Genomic DNA, 18501 nt, shown 5'->3' on the forward strand with positions numbered 1-18501 from the left:
CCTGGAAGTCACCAATGGAAGCTAGCTCCTCTCAAAAACAATTACTGGAATTCACACTGGTAGCCAGATCATCTCCTAAACTATTACTAGAAGTCTCCAATGGTAGCCAGCTCCTCTCAAAAACAACTACTGGAAGTCTCTAATGGTAGCCAGCTCCTCTCAACAACTATTGAAGTCACCAATGGTAGCCAGCTCCTCTCAAAAACTATTACAGGGGTCAATGTTTACCCCATAACAGGGTTTGGGTCAATTTCAATTCAAGAAATGTAAGAAGTTAAAGGGTTAGTTAAGTTGTTTACACGTTATAGTCAGGTGGCTAACAAAACAACCACATGGGTTATGGGTGAAATTTGACAAAGTTCAATGTTTTTGGCCAAATCCCCTCAAGTTATTAGTGTCCATGTTTTATTTAATTTAACCTTTATTTAACTAGGCAAGTCAATTAATTAAGAACAAATTCGTATTTACAATGACGACCTACCAAAAGGCTTTGTGTGGGGACGGGGGCTGGGATAAGAAAATACAGGGCAAAACACTCATCACGACAAGAGACAACACAACTCTACATAAAGAGAGACCTAAGACAACAACATAGCATGGTAGCAACACAATATGGCAGCAGCACAACATAGTAGCAGCACAAAACATGGTACAAACATTATTGGGCAGACAACAGCACAAAGGGCAAGAAGGTACAGACAACAATACATCACGCAAAGCAGCCACAACTGTCAGTAAAAGTGTCCATGATTTAGTCTTTGAACTAAGAGATGGAGATAAAACTGTCCAGTTTTAGTTTTTCTGCAGCTCGTTCCAGTCGCTAGGTGCAGCTAACTGAAAATGACCCCTTGTTTATAGCCTCGTTATTGTTATGTCATTTTATTGTGCTACTTTTTATTTTTTACTTTAGTTTATTTAGTAAATATGTTCTTTAACTCAATTTCTTGAACTTCAATGTTGGTTAAGGGCTTGTAATTAAGCATTTCACGGTAAGATCTACACCTGTTGTATTCAGCGCATGTGACAAATGCAATTTGATTTGAAGTTTGCCAATGTTGTGATGCAGTAAGGTGGTAAAGCGGAAATCGGAACCATCAATTCCGTTGTTTGGCTGTACCCATAGCAACGTTCGAAAATAAGGTGGCTAGGTAGGGATAAAGTTACTAGGCAACAGGGTATATAATAAACAGTAACAGTCACATTTCGAACTGTCTCAAAGTCCCTCGTTTCGTTCCGTTTGCCTTCGTTTAAGAAACGTTTAGCAACAGATTAGGCAGAATGAATAAACCCCAAGTGATATAGATCCAACATGGCACCTGGGGGATCCGAGGTGATGCAGTTTCGCTGTGACGCAGGTCAAACCTTGCCACTGGGACCGCACGGGAGCCACGCAGGCGCAGACAGCAGAGCTGGTCAACAGTTACCAGAGTGAACAGACTGTAGCAACGCAACTAGCACAGACCGGACAGGCTCGGGAACACCGGATCAAATAGAGGCTCTTCACACGAGACAGTCAGTAAATGTCACTAACTATTATCACTACGATGTAAACAATTTAGAAGCGGACTTTATGACAATAGTTATGTTTTAATAGCTAGTTAGCCAACTGCTATGCAGGTAGACACTCCTCGAGTACCACCGCAGTCAAAGTGTTAGCGGCGCAGTGAGTGAGTGCGTATGTGTGTGATTATACCGGAGGCCCCCAGAGGGGGTTGGCTGAAAACTATTCCGTTTTCAGAATGACAGCATCATATAAATAACAGTACAGTTCAATGCTGCTGGGCCGGCTGGCCAGACCGACCGTTATGTTTAGTTAACGTTAGCTATATCCCTCGACTAGTAAGTACGTAGGCTAGCAGCTTTAGCTAACTCAGTGCGACAGGCTAGCTAACTATCTCAGTTGTTAAGCTGGCCACTGACGAAGTCATGTTATTATGGTTGTAAGGTTATCTTCTAGCTAGATAGTGTTTGACTGTTGTCCTAGTATGAATAACTCTGTTATCTATATAGATAACGTTACGTTATTATTTACCTAGTAGTTAGTTAACTGATATAAAACAACTTTCCCCCCGTCAACAAGCTGACAGTAGCATAGAAATAAGAATTAATGGAACGGGCTTGGAAGCTGTAACCCTGGCAATTGATTTATAAACTCATGGGTGGAGTCGGTATCACGTAATAAGGAATTCCCCTGGACCACGCTCACAGCTTGGGGAAACAAACATTCCTTTACATTCACCCCCGTTGGGCTACCCACACCCCTCTTTTACCCTGATGCTACTCTCTATGCATAGTCACTTTAACTCTACCTACATGTACATATTACCTCAATTACCTCGACTAACGGTGCCCCCGCACATTGACTCTGTTTGGTACCTGGATATAGCCTTGATTGTTATTTTACTGCTGCTGTTTAATTATTTGTTACTTTTATTTTCTATTGTCTACTTATCTATTTTTTTACTTAAACCTTATTTTTTCAAAATTCTTAACTTCTTAAAGCATTGTTGGTTAAGGGCTTGTAAGTAAGAATTTCACTGTAAGGTCTACACCTGTTGTATTCAGTGCGTGTGTAAAATACAATTTGAGTTGATGGGGCTCCCAAGTGGCTTCTACACCTGCATTGCTTGCTGTTTGGGGTTTTAGGCTGGGTTTCTGTACAGCACTCTGAGATATCAGCTGATGTACGAAGGGCTATATAAATACATTTGATTTGGCGCAGCGGTCTAAGGCACTGCATCTCAGTGCTAGAGGCGTCACTACAGACTCTGGTTCGATTCCAGGTTGTATCACAACTGGCCGTGATTCGGAGTCCCATGGAGCGGTGCAAAATTTTCCCAGCGTCGTCCAGGTTAGGGCTTGGGGGGGGGTAGGCCGTCATTGTAAATAACAATATGTTCTGAACTGACTTGCCTAGTTAGAATAGTAATAATAATAATGTAAAAGAAATAACAAAACATGCCGAAAAGCTGCTGTGTTGTTCAATGTAACGGTAGCTAACAAACCTCTGTACAATTGACCTTATTTTAGTGCCCAAAAAACAAACAATTTCTCCGTTGGGTCTTTTTAAAAAGGGCGGGTGGGGAAGCGAAACCTACTGCGTGAGATAAGCCGTGTGTGGAAACGGCTTTTCATTATCAGCTCTAAAATGGAAATAAAACACTATAAAGAGTTTTATATAATGTCATTACATATCTATTTGAAGGTTTGTGTCGAATTTGAATCAGATTTTTAGGGCGGCGCTAATCTTCAGAAGTGAACAGCAGCTGTCGCGGCTTTTGAGAGTCATGATGGCTTGCAGTGATGACGCAAACAATTAAATCATTCAGTTGTACAATTGACTAGGTATCCCCCCCCCCCCCCCCCCCCCTTACCATGTCCCTGTCCCTTTCTTGTTTTTAATCTGTGAGACAAGCGCTACACCTGGTGGAGAGAGGATGTACGACACAGAATGAGTTGCATTATGGGTGCCGTACGTTACGTCATGACACATCTCAATTTAACGTACAGCGTCAGAGGGGTCAGTTTTTTCAACTTTACTCCGATACTACCTGGCTATTGCCATGTCAATCAACGGTTGAATAGAAACGTAGTTCACACCCCTGATTTTGATGTCAACACAGTCGCTACAGTCCCATTAGGGCTCCTGAGTGGTGCAGCGGTCTAAGGCACTGCATCTCATTGCTAGAGGCGTCGCTACAGACACCCTGTTCGAATCCAGGCTGTATCACAACCGGCCGTGATTTGGCAGTGCATACATTTCCCAGCGTCGTCCGGGTTTGGCCGGTGTAGGCCGTCATTGTAAATAAGAATATGTTCTTAACTGACTTGCCTAGTTAAGTTTTAAAAAATGTAAAAGATTTCATTGCAGCCTCGTTTGAATGCCGCAGTTTCACAAATTTGTACAGAATGGGGTTAGTCACCATTACATGTAACCAGTTCAAAAGACCCAACCGATGCTCCCACATTGGGAAATAGAGCCCTGGTGGCTTCAGAAGACCCAACCGATGCTCCCACATAGGGAAATAGAGCCCCGGTGGCTTCAGAAGACCCAACCGATGGACCACAATGCTCCCACATAGGGAAATAGAGCCCTGGTGGCTTCAGAAGACCCGACCGATGGATCACAATGCTCCCACATAGGGAAATAGAGCCCTGGTGGCTTCAGAAGACCCAACCGATGGATCACAATGCTCCCACATAGGGAAATAGAGCCCTGGTGGCTTCAGAAGACCCGACCGATGGATCACAATGCTCCCACATAGGGAAATAGAGCCCTGGTGGCTTCAGAAGACCCTACCGATGGATCACAATGCTCCCACATAGGGAAATAGAGCCCTGGTGGCTTCAGAAGACCCGACCGATGGATCACAATGCTCCCACATAGGGAAATAGAGCCCTGGTGGCTTCAGAAGACCCAACCGATGGATCATAATGCTCCCACATAGGGAAATAGAGCCCTGGTGGCTTCAGAAGACCCGACCGATGCTCCCACATAGGGAAATAGAGCCCTGGTGGCTTCAGAAGACCCAACCGATGGATCACAATGCTCCCACATTGGGAAATAGAGCCCTGGTGGCTTCAGAAGACCCAACCGATGCTCCCACATAGGGAAATAGAGCCCTGGTGGCTTCAGAAGACCCAACCGATGGATCACAATGCTCCCACATAGGGAAATAGAGCCCTGGTGGCTTCAGAAGACCCAACCGATGGATCACAATGCTCCCACATAGGGAAATAGAGCCCTGGTGGCTTCAGAAGACCCGACCGATGGATCACAATGCTCCCACATAGGGAAATAGAGCCCTGGTGGCTTCAGAAGACCCAACCGATGGATCAAAATGCTCCCACATAGGGAAATAGAGCCCTGGTGGCTTCAGAAGACCCGACCGATGGATCACAATGCTCCCACATAGGGAAATAGAGCCCTGGTGGCTTCAGAAGACCCAACCGATGGATCATAATGCTCCCACATAGGGAAATAGAGCCCTGGTGGCTTCAGAAGACCCGACCGATGCTCCCACATAGGGAAATAGAGCCCTGGTGGCTTCAGAAGACCCAACCGATGGATCACAATGCTCCCACATTGGGAAATAGAGCCCTGGTGGCTTCAGAAGACCCAACCGATGCTCCCACATAGGGAAATAGAGCCCTGGTGGCTTCAGAAGACCCAACCGATGGATCACAATGCTCCCACATAGGGAAATAGAGCCCTGGTGGCTTCAGAAGACCCAACCGATGGATCACAATGCTCCCACATAGGGAAATAGAGCCCTGGTGGCTTCAGAAGACCCGACCGATGGATCACAATGCTCCCACATAGGGAAATAGAGCCCTGGTGGCTTCAGAAGACCCAACCGATGGATCAAAATGCTCCCACATAGGGAAATAGAGCCCTGGTGGCTTCAGAAGACCCAACCGATGGATCACAATGCTCCCACATAGGGAAATAGAGCCCTGGTGGCTTCAGAAGACCCGACCGATGGATCACAATGCTCCCACATAGGGAAATAGAGCCCTGGTGGCTTCAAAATATTGTTAGCTGTGGGAAATGTGGGGACCCGGTGTCTATGGGTGCGTTTGGAAATTCACTATGCCACAGAGCGCTCAGGGTGTACTCTGGGCGTTCGTAAATTCAGAGCGTTGTCAGATTGTCCGTTTGTAAATTCAGAGTGTTTTGCTCTCGGAGCGTTCAGAGTGCACACTGGACGCTCTGGCCGAGGAGTAGGGTTGATCCGAGCGTTATGACGTAACGGCAGTCAAGCACCCAAGATAACTGGGTAACGTTGGCTAGCTTACTAGCTACTTCCAGACACAATGAGGGAACAGCTCACTCTGACCATTTTACTCGCCCTAGCAGAGCTGGTAAGGCTGTTTTCATGTTATCCAGGGTGGTGGTGATTGTAACTGTGCTGCTGGCAACAATTTAGTTAAGCTTTTTTGCCAACATTTACTGACACCGGTCATATTCAACAAATGTTGAGCGTTCGTAAATTCATCCGTTATTCTCCGCATTGGCACACTCAGACGAGACTGCTCTGAAATCTGAGAAAATAGCCAGAGTGAATTTACGAACTAACGTTTAGGCTCGGCAAGTAGGCTCGGCTCCACGTTTCTTTGTGTGTGGAAATCATTTCATCACAGCTAAGACATCTGCCTTGTTTAGTAGAGGCCATTTGCACCTCCACTCACCACTTGTAGCTGTTATCTTCCATCTGTTTGTAATTTTGGTCTAAAACAATTTGAAAAGGGTAATGTTTTTTTGCTGCGAACCGATTGGATAACCTAGGGTGTTTTCCCACAGGTAGTGGTGGGGAGTCGACTCCCATTTCTGGATGTCAAGCTTCATTTCCGCTATGAATCAACTCCTAAGATCCAGTATCTTTGCAACGGAGGAAACTATTTGCTTTAGGGTGGGTTGCACCAACATGGATGGATTCTTAAACTGGGTTAAATCAAGGTTTATCTATTCATCTTGTTGCACCAAATTTAAATGTAGTTTTAAATTAATCCTAGTTAAATTAAATCCTTCCTCTAATCTAAGTTTAGTTTTCACTTTAAACCTAGATTTATTTTAAGCCTGTTGCTTAATGAATAAAAAATACATTTAGATTGGAGATTAATTCTAAACTGCCACTTGAGGTGGTTGAACTGATCAAATGGCAGCATATCTACTGTGGAGAGACCAAAACGACAGAGTTCCTCAGAGAATAATTAGAGACAGGTTGAACCCCGTTGAGTTTTATGATAACGATGAGTTTTCAAGGAGACACCGCTTCATAAGGACTCTGTAATGCAACTGGGCAGAAAGGTTGGACCAACCATTAAGCATGGGAGTGATAGGAACGAGGCTGTACCTCCCACTACTGCAGCTCCTGGTGACCCTACGGTTCTATGTGACTGGATGTTTCCAGATGGTGGATGGGGATCTGTCTGGACTCCACAAGTCAACCGTCTGCAGGATTGTAGTCAGAGTGTCCAGTGATATTGCCGGTCTGAAGAATCAGTACCTCAGGTTCAGTCCTACAGAGGAAACAGCAGCTGGATGTTTACAGGAGAGCTAGATTCCCAGGTGTACTAGGGGCAATAGACTGTTCACACATTCACAACAGGCATATCTTATGACTCCCCTTTTAACCCCCCAGACACCTGAAGAGAGAGAATAGAACGCCTCTCATATCCTGGCAGGAGGTCTCATAGAGAGAGTTTTTGGAGTGTGGAACAAAAGATTCCCCTGCCTAAAGGAGGGGTTCTGCACGGAGATGGACACTACACTGACAATCATTATTGCAGTGGCAATTCTGTATAACTTTGGCAAGAGACAAGGAGACGATCTACCCGAGGAGGATCTACCCGAGGAGGACCTACCCGAGGAGGCCGTGGAGGACCTACCCGAGGAGGCCGTGGAGGACCTACCCGAGGAGGCCGTGGAGGACCTACCCGAGGAGGCCGTGGAGGACCTACCCGAGGAGGCCGTGGAGGACCTACCCGAGGAGGACCCACCCGAGGAGACTGCGGAGGACCCACCCGAGGAGACTGCGGAGGACCCACCCGAGGAGACTGCGGAGGACCCACCCGAGGAGACTGCGGAGGACCCACCCGAGGAGACTGCGGAGGACCCACCCGAGGAGACTGCGGAGGACCCACCCGAGGAGACTGCGGAGGACCCACCCGAGGAGACTGCGGAGAACCTACCCGAGGAGGACCCACCCGAGGAGACTGCGGAGGACCCACCCGAGGAGACTGCGGGGGACCCACCCGAGGAGACTGCGGGGGACCCACCCGAGGAGACTGCGGGGGACCCACCCGAGGAGACTGCGGGGGACCCACCCGAGGAGACTGCGGGGGACCCACCCGAGGAGACTGCGGGGGACCCACCCGAGGAGACTGCGGGGGACCCACCCGAGGAGACCGCGGGGGACCCACCCGAGGAGACCGCGGAGGACCAAGCTGCCGATGCCAATGGGAATGCTCTGAGGAGAACCTTGATTGAGAACGATTTTGCAGCCTAAGGTGTGTATAATGTAACATTGGTAACATATAAAAAGCAATATTAGATTTTGATCGACACATACAATTCCTAATTAGGCTATCTATATTCAAACGTATTATTAAGACCTATTCTCAATATCATACAGGGTGGAAGCACCAGAACACAAGAGTGGACGACACCAAACTGCTTGGCAAAGCATTGTTTTAATAAATAATTGTTTTAATAAATCAAAAGATCAGCATTCATTACACCGTGGGCATTCGTTTCCCTGAAGGAGTTTCTGTTTGTGAATTTGCAGTAGCTCTTTTTGTAAATGCAGGACCTCAATCTGCAGTAGATTTTTCTCTCTCTGTCCAGCTCCAAAACATCAATATGAGCTTGGTTCATGTCAGTTCTGGGGCGTTTGCTTGGCCTGTCTGCTGTTTTTGTTGCTGGTGCAAGATCCAGGCACTGCTGCTTCTCCACAGCACAGGGTGTCAGCTCAACTCAAGGAAAGAAAATAAATTCAAGAAAATTAACTCTTTATTTTGCTATTTACGTGCCCATTTTGTACAACGATTGAATTGGGGCTTATGATATGAGCAGCCTTGGTATTAATGAGGATGTTATGTAACATGCTGTAATGGGTCTGATAACGGTAACCTCTGATAACGGTAACCTCTGATAACGGTAACCTCTGATAACGGTAACCTCTGATAACGGTAACCTCTGATAACGGTTATCTCCGATAAAGGTAACCGCTGATAAAGGTAACCGCTGATAACGGTAACCTCTGATAACGGTAACCTCTGATAACGGTAACCTCTGATAACGGTAACCTCTGATAACGGTAACCTCTGATAACGGTAACCTCTGATAACGGTAACCTCTGATAACGGTAACCTCTGATAACGGTTATCTCCGATAACGGTAACCTCTGATAACGGTAACCTCTGATAACGGTAACCTCTGATAACGGTAACCTCTGATAACGGTAGCCTCCGATAACGGTAACCTCTGATAGCGGTAACCTCTGATAACGGTAACCTCTGATAACGGTAACCTCTGATAGCGGTAACCTCTGATAGCGGTAACCTCTGATAACGGTAACCTCTGATAACGGTAACCTCTGATAACGGTAACCTCTGATAACGGTAACGTTGTAGTGAAGTAGCATTAACGTTAGTTTTAACGTGTGTTATAGCCATTGATATTTACCAGTTATTTATGCTTACTAAATATTGGTGGGTCGAGTTGTCCATCGTTATCGTAGGGATAAAAGAGAGGGGCAAACTGCTGGGGATCAATTCCCTTGGAGGCCCTCCTCTGGTCTGAAATAGCCCCCCACCACTCCTCTGGTCTGAAATAGCCCCCCACCACTCCTCTGGTCTGAAATAGCCCCCCACCACTCCTCTGGTCTGAAATAGCCCCCCACCACTCCTCTGGTCTGAAATAGCCCCCCACCACTCCTCTGGTCTGAAATAGCCCCCCACCACTCCTCTGGTCTGAAATAGCCCCCCACCACTCCTCTGGTCTGAAATAGCCCCCCACCACTCCTCTGGTCTGAAATAGCCCCCCACCACTCCTCTGGTCTGAAATAGCCCCCCACCACTCCTCTGGTCTGAAATAGCCCCCCACCACTCCTCTGGTCTGAAATAGCCCCCCACCACTCCTCTGGTCTGAAATAGCCCCCCACCACTCCTCTGGTCTGGCCCCCACCACTCCTCTGGTCTGAAGCCCCCACCACTCCTCTGGTCTGAAATAGCCCCCACCACTCCTCTGGTCTGAAATAGCCCCCACCACTCCTCTGGTCTGAAATAGCCCCCACCACTCCTCTGGTCTGGCCCCCACCACTCCTCTGGTCTGAAATAGCCCCCCACCACTCCTCTGGTCTGAAATAGCCCCCCACCACTCCTCTGGTCTGAAATAGCCCCCCACCACTCCTCTGGTCTGAAATAGCCCCCACCACTCCTCTGGTCTGAAATAGCCCCCACCACTCCTCTGGTCTGAAATAGCCCCCCACCACTCCTCTGGTCTGAAATAGCCCCCCACCACTCCTCTGGTCTGAAATAGCCCCCCACCACTCCTCTGGTCTGAAATAGCCCCCCACCCCTCCTCTGGTCTGAAATAGCCCCCCACCACTCCTCTGGTCTGAAATAGCCCCCACCACTCCTCTGGTCTGAAATAGCCCCCACCACTCCTCTGGTCTGGCCCCCACCACTCCTCTGGTCTGAAATAGCCCCCACCACTCCTCTGGTCTGAAATAGCCCCCCACCACTCCTCTGGTCTGAAATAGCCCCCACCACTCCTCTGGTCTGAAATAGCCCCCACCCCTCCTCTGGTCTGAAATAGCCCCCACCACTCCTCTGGTCTGAAATAGCCCCCACCACTCCTTTGGTCTGAAATAGCCCCCACCACTCCTCTGGTCTGAAATAGCCCCCCACCACTCCTCTGGTCTGAAATAGCCCCCCACCACTCCTCTGGTCTGAAATAGCCCCCCACCACTCCTCTGGTCTGAAATAGCCCCCCACCACTCCTCTGGTCTGGCCCCCACCACTCCTCTGGTCTGGCCCCCACCACTCCTCTGGTCTGAAATAGCCCCCACCACTCCTCTGGTCTGAAATAGCCCCCACCACTCCTCTGGTCTGAAATAGCCCCCCACCACTCCTCTGGTCTGAAATAGCCCCCCACCACTCCTCTGGTCTGAAATAGCCCCCCACCACTCCTCTGGTCTGAAATAGCCCCCCACCACTCCTCTGGTCTGGCCCCCACCACTCCTCTGGTCTGGCCCCCACCACTCCTCTGGTCTGAAATAGCCCCCACCACTCCTCTGGTCTGAAATAGCCCCCCACCACTCCTCTGGTCTGAAATAGCCCCCCACCACTCCTCTGGTCTGAAATAGCCCCCACCACTCCTCTGGTCTGAAATAGCCCCCCACCACTCCTCTGGTCTGGCCCCCACCACTCCTCTGGTCTGAAATAGCCCCCACCACTCCTCTGGTCTGAAATAGCCCCCCACCACTCCTCTGGTCTGGCCCCCACCACTCCTCTGGTCTGAAATAGCCCCCACCACTCCTCTGGTCTGAAATAGCCCCCACCACTCCTCTGGTCTGAAATAGCCCCCCACCACTCCTCTGGTCTGAAATAGCCCCCCACCACTCCTCTGGTCTGAAATAGCCCCCCACCACTCCTCTGGTCTGAAATAGCCCCCCACCACTCCTCTGGTCTGAAATAGCCCCCCACCCCTCCTCTGGTCTGAAATAGCCCCCACCACTCCTCTGGTCTGAAATAGCCCCCACCACTCCTCTGGTCTGAAATAGCCCCCACCACTCCTCTGGTCTGAAATAGCCCCCACCACTCCTCTGGTCTGAAATAGCCCCCCACCACTCCTCTGGTCTGAAATAGCCCCCACCACTCCTCTGGTCTGGCCCCCACCACTCCTCTGGTCTGAAATAGCCCCCACCCCTCCTCTGGTCTGAAATAGCCCCCACCACTCCTTTGGTCTGAAATAGCCCCCACCACTCCTTTGGTCTGAAATAGCCCCCACCACTCCTCTGGTCTGAAATAGCCCCCCACCACTCCTCTGGTCTGAAATAGCCCCCCACCACTCCTCTGGTCTGAAATAGCCCCCCACCACTCCTCTGGTCTGAAATAGCCCCCCACCACTCCTCTGGTCTGAAATAGCCCCCCACCACTCCTCTGGTCTGAAATAGCCCCCACCACTCCTCTGGTCTGAAATAGCCCCACCACTCCTCTGGTCTGAAATAGCCCCCACCACTCCTCTGGTCTGAAATAGTCCCCACCACTCCTCTGGTCTGAAATAGCCCCCCACCACTCCTCTGGTCTGAAATAGCCCCCCACCACTCCTCTGGTCTGGCCCCCACCACTCCTCTGGTCTGGCCCCCACCACTCCTCTGGTCTGAAATAGCCCCCACCACTCCTCTGGTCTGAAATAGCCCCCCACCACTCCTCTGGTCTGAAATAGCCCCCACCACTCCTCTGGTCTGAAATAGCCCCCCACCACTCCTCTGGTCTGGCCCCCACCACTCCTCTGGTCTGAAATAGCCCCCACCACTCCTCTGGTCTGAAATAGCCCCCCACCACTCCTCTGGTCTGGCCCTCACCACTCCTCTGGTCTGAAATAGCCCCCACCACTCCTCTGGTCTGAAATAGCCCCCACCACTCCTCTGGTCTGAAATAGCCCCCACCACTCCTCTGGTCTGAAATAGCCCCCACCACTCCTCTGGTCTGAAATAGTCCCCACCACTCCTCTGGTCTGGCCCCCACCCCTCCTCTGGTCTGAAATAGCCCCCCACCCCTCCTCTGGTCTGAAATAGCCCCCACCACTCCTCTGGTCTGAAATAGCCCCCCACCACTCCTCTGGTCTGGCCCCCACCACTCCTCTGGTCTGGCCCCCACCACTCCTCTGGTCTGGCCCCCACCACTCCTCTGGTCTGAAATAGCCCCCACCACTCCTCTGGTCTGAAATAGTCCCCACCACTCCTCTGGTCTGAAATAGCCCCCCACCACTCCTCTGGTCTGAAATAGCCCCCCACCACTCCTCTGGTCTGGCCCCCACCACTCCTCTGGTCTGAAATAGCCCCCACCACTCCTCTGGTCTGAAATAGCCCCCCACCACTCCTCTGGTCTGAAATAGCCCCCACCACTCCTCTGGTCTGAAATAGCCCCCCACCACTCCTCTGGTCTGGCCCCCACCACTCCTCTGGTCTGAAATAGCCCCCACCACTCCTCTGGTCTGAAATAGCCCCCCACCACTCCTCTGGTCTGGCCCCCACCACTCCTCTGGTCTGAAATAGCCCCCACCACTCCTCTGGTCTGAAATAGCCCCCACCACTCCTCTGGTCTGAAATAGCCCCCACCACTCCTCTGGTCTGGCCCCCACCCCTCCTCTGGTCTGAAATAGCCCCCACCACTCCTCTGGTCTGAAATAGCCCCCACCACTCCTCTGGTCTGAAATAGCCCCCACCACTCCTCTGGTCTGAAATAGCCCCCACCACTCCTCTGGTCTGAAATAGCCCCCCACCACTCCTCTGGTCTGAAATAGCCCCCCACCACTCCTCTGGTCTGAAATAGCCCCCCACCCCTCCTCTGGTCTGAAATAGCCCCCACCACTCCTCTGGTCTGAAATAGCCCCCACCACTCCTCTGGTCTGAAATAGCCCCCACCACTCCTCTGGTCTGAAATAGCCCCCCACCACTCCTCTGGTCTGAAATAGCCCCCCACCACTCCTCTGGTCTGAAATAGCCCCCCACCACTCCTCTGGTCTGGCCCCCACCACTCCTCTGGTCTGGCCCCCACCACTCCTCTGGTCTGGCCCCCACCACTCCTCTGGTCTGAAATAGCCCCCACCACTCCTCTGGTCTGAAATAGCCCCCACCACTCCTCTGGTCTGAAATAGTCCCCACCACTCCTCTGGTCTGAAATAGCCCCCCACCACTCCTCTGGTCTGAAATAGCCCCCCACCACTCCTCTGGTCTGGCCCCCACCACTCCTCTGGTCTGGCCCCCACCACTCCTCTGGTCTGAAATAGCCCCCACCACTCCTCTGGTCTGAAATAGCCCCCCACCACTCCTCTGGTCTGAAATAGCCCCCCACCACTCCTCTGGTCTGAAATAGCCCCCACCACTCCTCTGGTCTGAAATAGCCCCCCACCACTCCTCTGGTCTGGCCCCCACCACTCCTCTGGTCTGAAATAGCCCCCCACCACTCCTCTGGTCTGGCCCCCACCACTCCTCTGGTCTGAAATAGCCCCCACCACTCCTCTGGTCTGAAATAGCCCCCCACCACTCCTCTGGTCTGGCCCCCACCACTCCTCTGGTCTGAAATAGCCCCCACCACTCCTCTGGTCTGAAATAGCCCCCACCACTCCTCTGGTCTGAAATAGCCCCCACCACTCCTCTGGTCTGAAATAGCCCCCACCACTCCTCTGGTCTGAAATAGCCCCCACCACTCCTCTGGTCTGAAATAGCCCCCCACCCCTCCTCTGGTCTGAAATAGCCCCCCACCACTCCTCTGGTCTGAAATAGCCCCCACCACTCCTCTGGTCTGAAATAGCCCCCCACCACTCCTCTGGTCTGAAATAGCCCCCACCACTCCTCTGGTCTGAAATAGCCCCCACCACTCCTCTGGTCTGAAATAGCCCCCCACCACTCCTCTGGTCTGAAATAGCCCCCCACCACTCCTCTGGTCTGAAATAGCCCCCCACCACTCCTCTGGTCTGAAATAGCCCCCACCCTCCTCTGGTCTGAATAGCCCCACCACTCCTCTGGTCTGAAATAGCCCCCACCACTCCTCTGGTCTGAAATAGCCCCCACCACTCCTCTGGTCTGAAATAGCCCCCCACCACTCCTCTGGTCTGAAATAGCCCCCACCACTCCTCTGGTCTGAAATAGCCCCCACCACTCCTCTGGTCTGAAATAGCCCCCACCACTCCTCTGGTCTGAAATAGCCCCCACCACTCCTCTGGTCTGAAATAGCCCCCACCACTCCTCTGGTCTGAAATAGCCCCCACCACTCCTCTGGTCTGAAATAGCCCCCACCACTCCTCTGGTCTGAAATAGCCCCCACCACTCCTCTGGTCTGAAATAGCCCCCACCACTCCTCTGGTCTGAAATAGTCCCCACCACTCCTCTGGTCTGAAATAGTCCCCACCACTCCTCTGGTCTGAAATAGTCCCCACCACTCCTCTGGTCTGAAATAGCCCCCACCACTCCTCTGGTCTGAAATAGTCCCCACCACTCCTCTGGTCTGAAATAGCCCCCACCACTCCTCTGGTCTGAAATAGCCCCCACCACTCCTCTGGTCTGAAATAGCCCCCACCACTCCTCTGGTCTGAAATAGCCCCCACCACTCCTCTGGTCTGAAATAGCCCCCACCACTCCTCTGGTCTGAAATAGCCCCCACCCCTCCTCTGGTCTGGCCCCCACCACTCCTCTGGTCTGGCCCCCACCACTCCTCTGGTCTGAAATAGCCCCCCACCACTCCTCTGGTCTGAAATAGCCCCCCACCACTCCTCTGGTCTGAAATAGCCCCCCACCACTCCTCTGGTCTGGCCCCCACCAGTCCTCTGGTCTGAAATAGTCCCCACCACTCCTCTGGTCTGAAATAGCCCCCCACCACTCCTCTGGTCTGGCCCCCACCACTCCTCTGGTCTGAAATAGCCCCCACCACTCCTCTGGTCTGAAATAGCCCCCCACCACTCCTCTGGTCTGAAATAGCCCCCCACCACTCCTCTGGTCTGGCCCCCACCAGTCCTCTGGTCTGAAATAGTCCCCACCACTCCTCTGGTCTGAAATAGCCCCCCACCACTCCTCTGGTCTGGCCCCCACCACTCCTCTGGTCTGAAATAGCCCCCACCACTCCTCTGGTCTGAAATAGCCCCCACCACTCCTCTGGTCTGAAATAGCCCCCCACCACTCCTCTGGTCTGAAATAGCCCCCCACCACTCCTCTGGTCTGAAATAGCCCCCCACCACTCCTCTGGTCTGAAATAGCCCCCCACCACTCCTCTGGTCTGAAATAGCCCCCCACCACTCCTCTGGTCTGAAATAGCCCCCACCACTCCTCTGGTCTGAAATAGCCCCCACCACTCCTCTGGTCTGAAATAGCCCCCACCACTCCTCTGGTCTGAAATAGCCCCCACCACTCCTCTGGTCTGAAATAGCCCCCACCACTCCTCTGGTCTGAAATAGTCCCCACCACTCCTCTGGTCTGGCCCCCACCACTCCTCTGGTCTGAAATAGCCCCCACCCCTCCTCTGGTCTGAAATAGCCCCCCACCACTCCTCTGGTCTGAAATAGCCCCCCACCACTCCTCTGGTCTGAAATAGCCCCCACCACTCCTCTGGTCTCTACATACTGAGACAGAGAGGTGCTGTTTCACTGTCCAGACAGCATCAGATACATGGTCTACACATACCGAGACAGAGAGGTGCTGTTTCACTGTCCAGACAGCATCAGATACATGGTCTACACATACCGAGACAGAGAGGGGCTGTTTCACTGTCCAGACAGCATCAGATACATGGTCTACACATACTGAGACAGAGAGGTGCTGTTTCACTGTCCAGACAGCATCAGATACATGGTCTACACATACTGAGACAGAGAGGTGCTGTTTCACTGTCCAGACAGCATCAGATACATGGTCTACATATACTGAGACAGAGAGGTGCTGTTTCACTGTCCAGACAGCATCAGATACATGGTCTACACATACTGAGACAGAGGGGTGCTGTTTCACTGTCCAGACAGCATCAGATACATGGTCTACACATACTGAGACAGAGGGGAGCTGTTTCACTGTCCAGACAGCATCAGATACATGGTCTACACATACTGAGACAGAGAGGTGCTGTTTCCCTGTCCAGACAGCATCAGATACATGGTCTACACATACTGAGACAGAGAGGAGCTGTTTCACTGTCCAGACAGCATCACATACATGGTCTACACATACTGAGACAGAGAGGTGCTGTTTCACTGTCCAGACAGCATCAGATACATGGTCTACACATACTGAGACAGAGAGGTGCTGTTTCACTGCCCAGACAGCATCAGATACATGGTCAACACATACTGAGACAGAGAGGTGCTGTTTCACTGTCCAGACAGCATCAGATACATGGTCTACACATACTGAGACAGAGAGGTGCTGTTTCACTGTCCAGACAGCATCAGATACATGGTCTACACATACTGAGACAGAGAGGTGCTGTTTCCCTGTCCAGACAGCATCAGATACATGGTCTACACATACTGAGACAGAGAGGTGCTGTTTCACTGTCCAGACAGCATCAGATACATGTTCTACACATAATGAGACAGAGAGGTGCTGTTTCACTGTCCAGACAGCATCGGATACATGGTCTACAAATACTGAGACAGAGAGGAGCTGTTTCACTGTCCAGACAGCATCAGATACATGGTCTACACATACTGAGACAGAGAGGTGCTGTTTCACTGTCCAGACAGCATCAGATACATGGTCTACACATACTGAGACAGAGAGGTGCTGTTTCACTGTCCAGACAGCATCAGATACATGGTCTACACATACTGAGACAGAGAGGTGCTGTTTCACTGTCCAGACAGCATCAGATACATGGTCTACACATACTGAGACAGAGAGGTGCTGTTTCACTGTCCAGACAGCATCAGATACATGGTCTACACATACTGAGACAGAGAGGTGCTGTTTCACTGTCCAGACAGCATCAGATACATGGTCTACACATACTGAGACAGAGAGGTGCTGTTTCACTGTCCAGACAGCATCAGATACATGGTCTACACATACTGAGACAGAGAGGTGCTGTTTCACTGTCCAGACAGCATCAGATACATGGTCTACACATACTGAGACAGAGAGGTGCTGTTTCACTGTCCAGACAGCATCAGATACATGGTCTACACATACTGAGACAGAGAGGTGCTGTTTCACTGTCCAGACAGCATCAGATACATGGTCTACACATACTGAGACAGAGAGGGGCTGTTTCACTGTCCAGACAGCATCAGATACATGGTCTACACATACTGAGACAGAGAGGAGCTGTTTCACTGTCCAGACAGCATCAGATACATGGTCTACACATACTGAGACAGAGGGGCGCTGTTTCACTGTCCAGACAGCATCAGATACATGGTCTACACATACTGAGACAGAGAGGTGCTGTTTCACTGTCCAGACAGCATCAGATACATGGTCTACACATACTGAGACAGAGAGGTGCTGTTTCACTGTCCAGACAGCATCAGATACATGGTCTACACATACTGAGACAGAGAGAGGTGCTGTTTCACTGTCCAGACAGCATCAGATACATGGTCTACACATACTGAGACAGAGAGGTGCTGTTTCACTGTCCAGACAGCATCAGATACATGGTCTACACATACTGAGACAGAGAGGTGCTGTTTCACTGTCCAGACAGCATCAGATACATGGTCTACACATACTGAGACAGAGAGGTGCTGTTTCACTGTCCAGACAGCATCAGATACATGGTCTACACATACTGAGACAGAGAGGTGCTGTTTCACTGTCCAGACAGCATCAGATACATGGTCTACACATACTGAGACAGAGAGGTGCTGTTTCACTGTCCAGACAGCATCAGATACATGGTCTACACATACTGAGACAGAGAGGTGCTGTTTCACTGTCCAGACAGCATCAGATACATGGTCTACACATACTGAGACAGAGAGGTGCTGTTTCACTGTCCAGACAGCATCAGATACATGGCCTACACATACTGAGACAGAGAGGTGCTGTTTCACTGTCCAGACAGCATCAGATACATGGTCTACACATACTGAGACAGAGAGAGGTGCTGTTTCACTGTCCAGACAGCATCAGATACATGGTCTACACATACTGAGACAGAGAGGTGCTGTTTCACTGTCCAGACAGCATCAGATACATGGTCTACACATACTGAGACAGAGAGGTGCTGTTTCACTGTCCAGACAGCATCAGATACATGGCCTACACATACTGAGACAGA

The 18501-nt window shown here is 51.0% G+C and overlaps 1 protein-coding gene across 2 annotated transcripts in view; it reads left to right on the forward strand.

Annotated features, from left to right (window-relative positions):
- Window positions 1-1437: 1437 nt before the first annotated feature.
- LOC120042172 (microtubule-associated protein RP/EB family member 3-like) overlaps window positions 1438-18501 on the forward strand; it is a 59630-nt gene continuing 42566 nt past the window's right edge. For both annotated transcript variants that reach the window (XM_038987035.1, XM_038987036.1), the window contains exon 1: window positions 1438-1512. The gene's annotated coding sequence lies outside the window, so the exon portion shown is untranslated. The remainder of the gene's footprint in view (window positions 1513-18501) is intronic.

Source organism: Salvelinus namaycush, unplaced genomic scaffold (assembly GCF_016432855.1).
Source record: "Salvelinus namaycush isolate Seneca unplaced genomic scaffold, SaNama_1.0 Scaffold628, whole genome shotgun sequence".
NCBI lineage: Eukaryota > Metazoa > Chordata > Actinopteri > Salmoniformes > Salmonidae > Salvelinus > Salvelinus namaycush.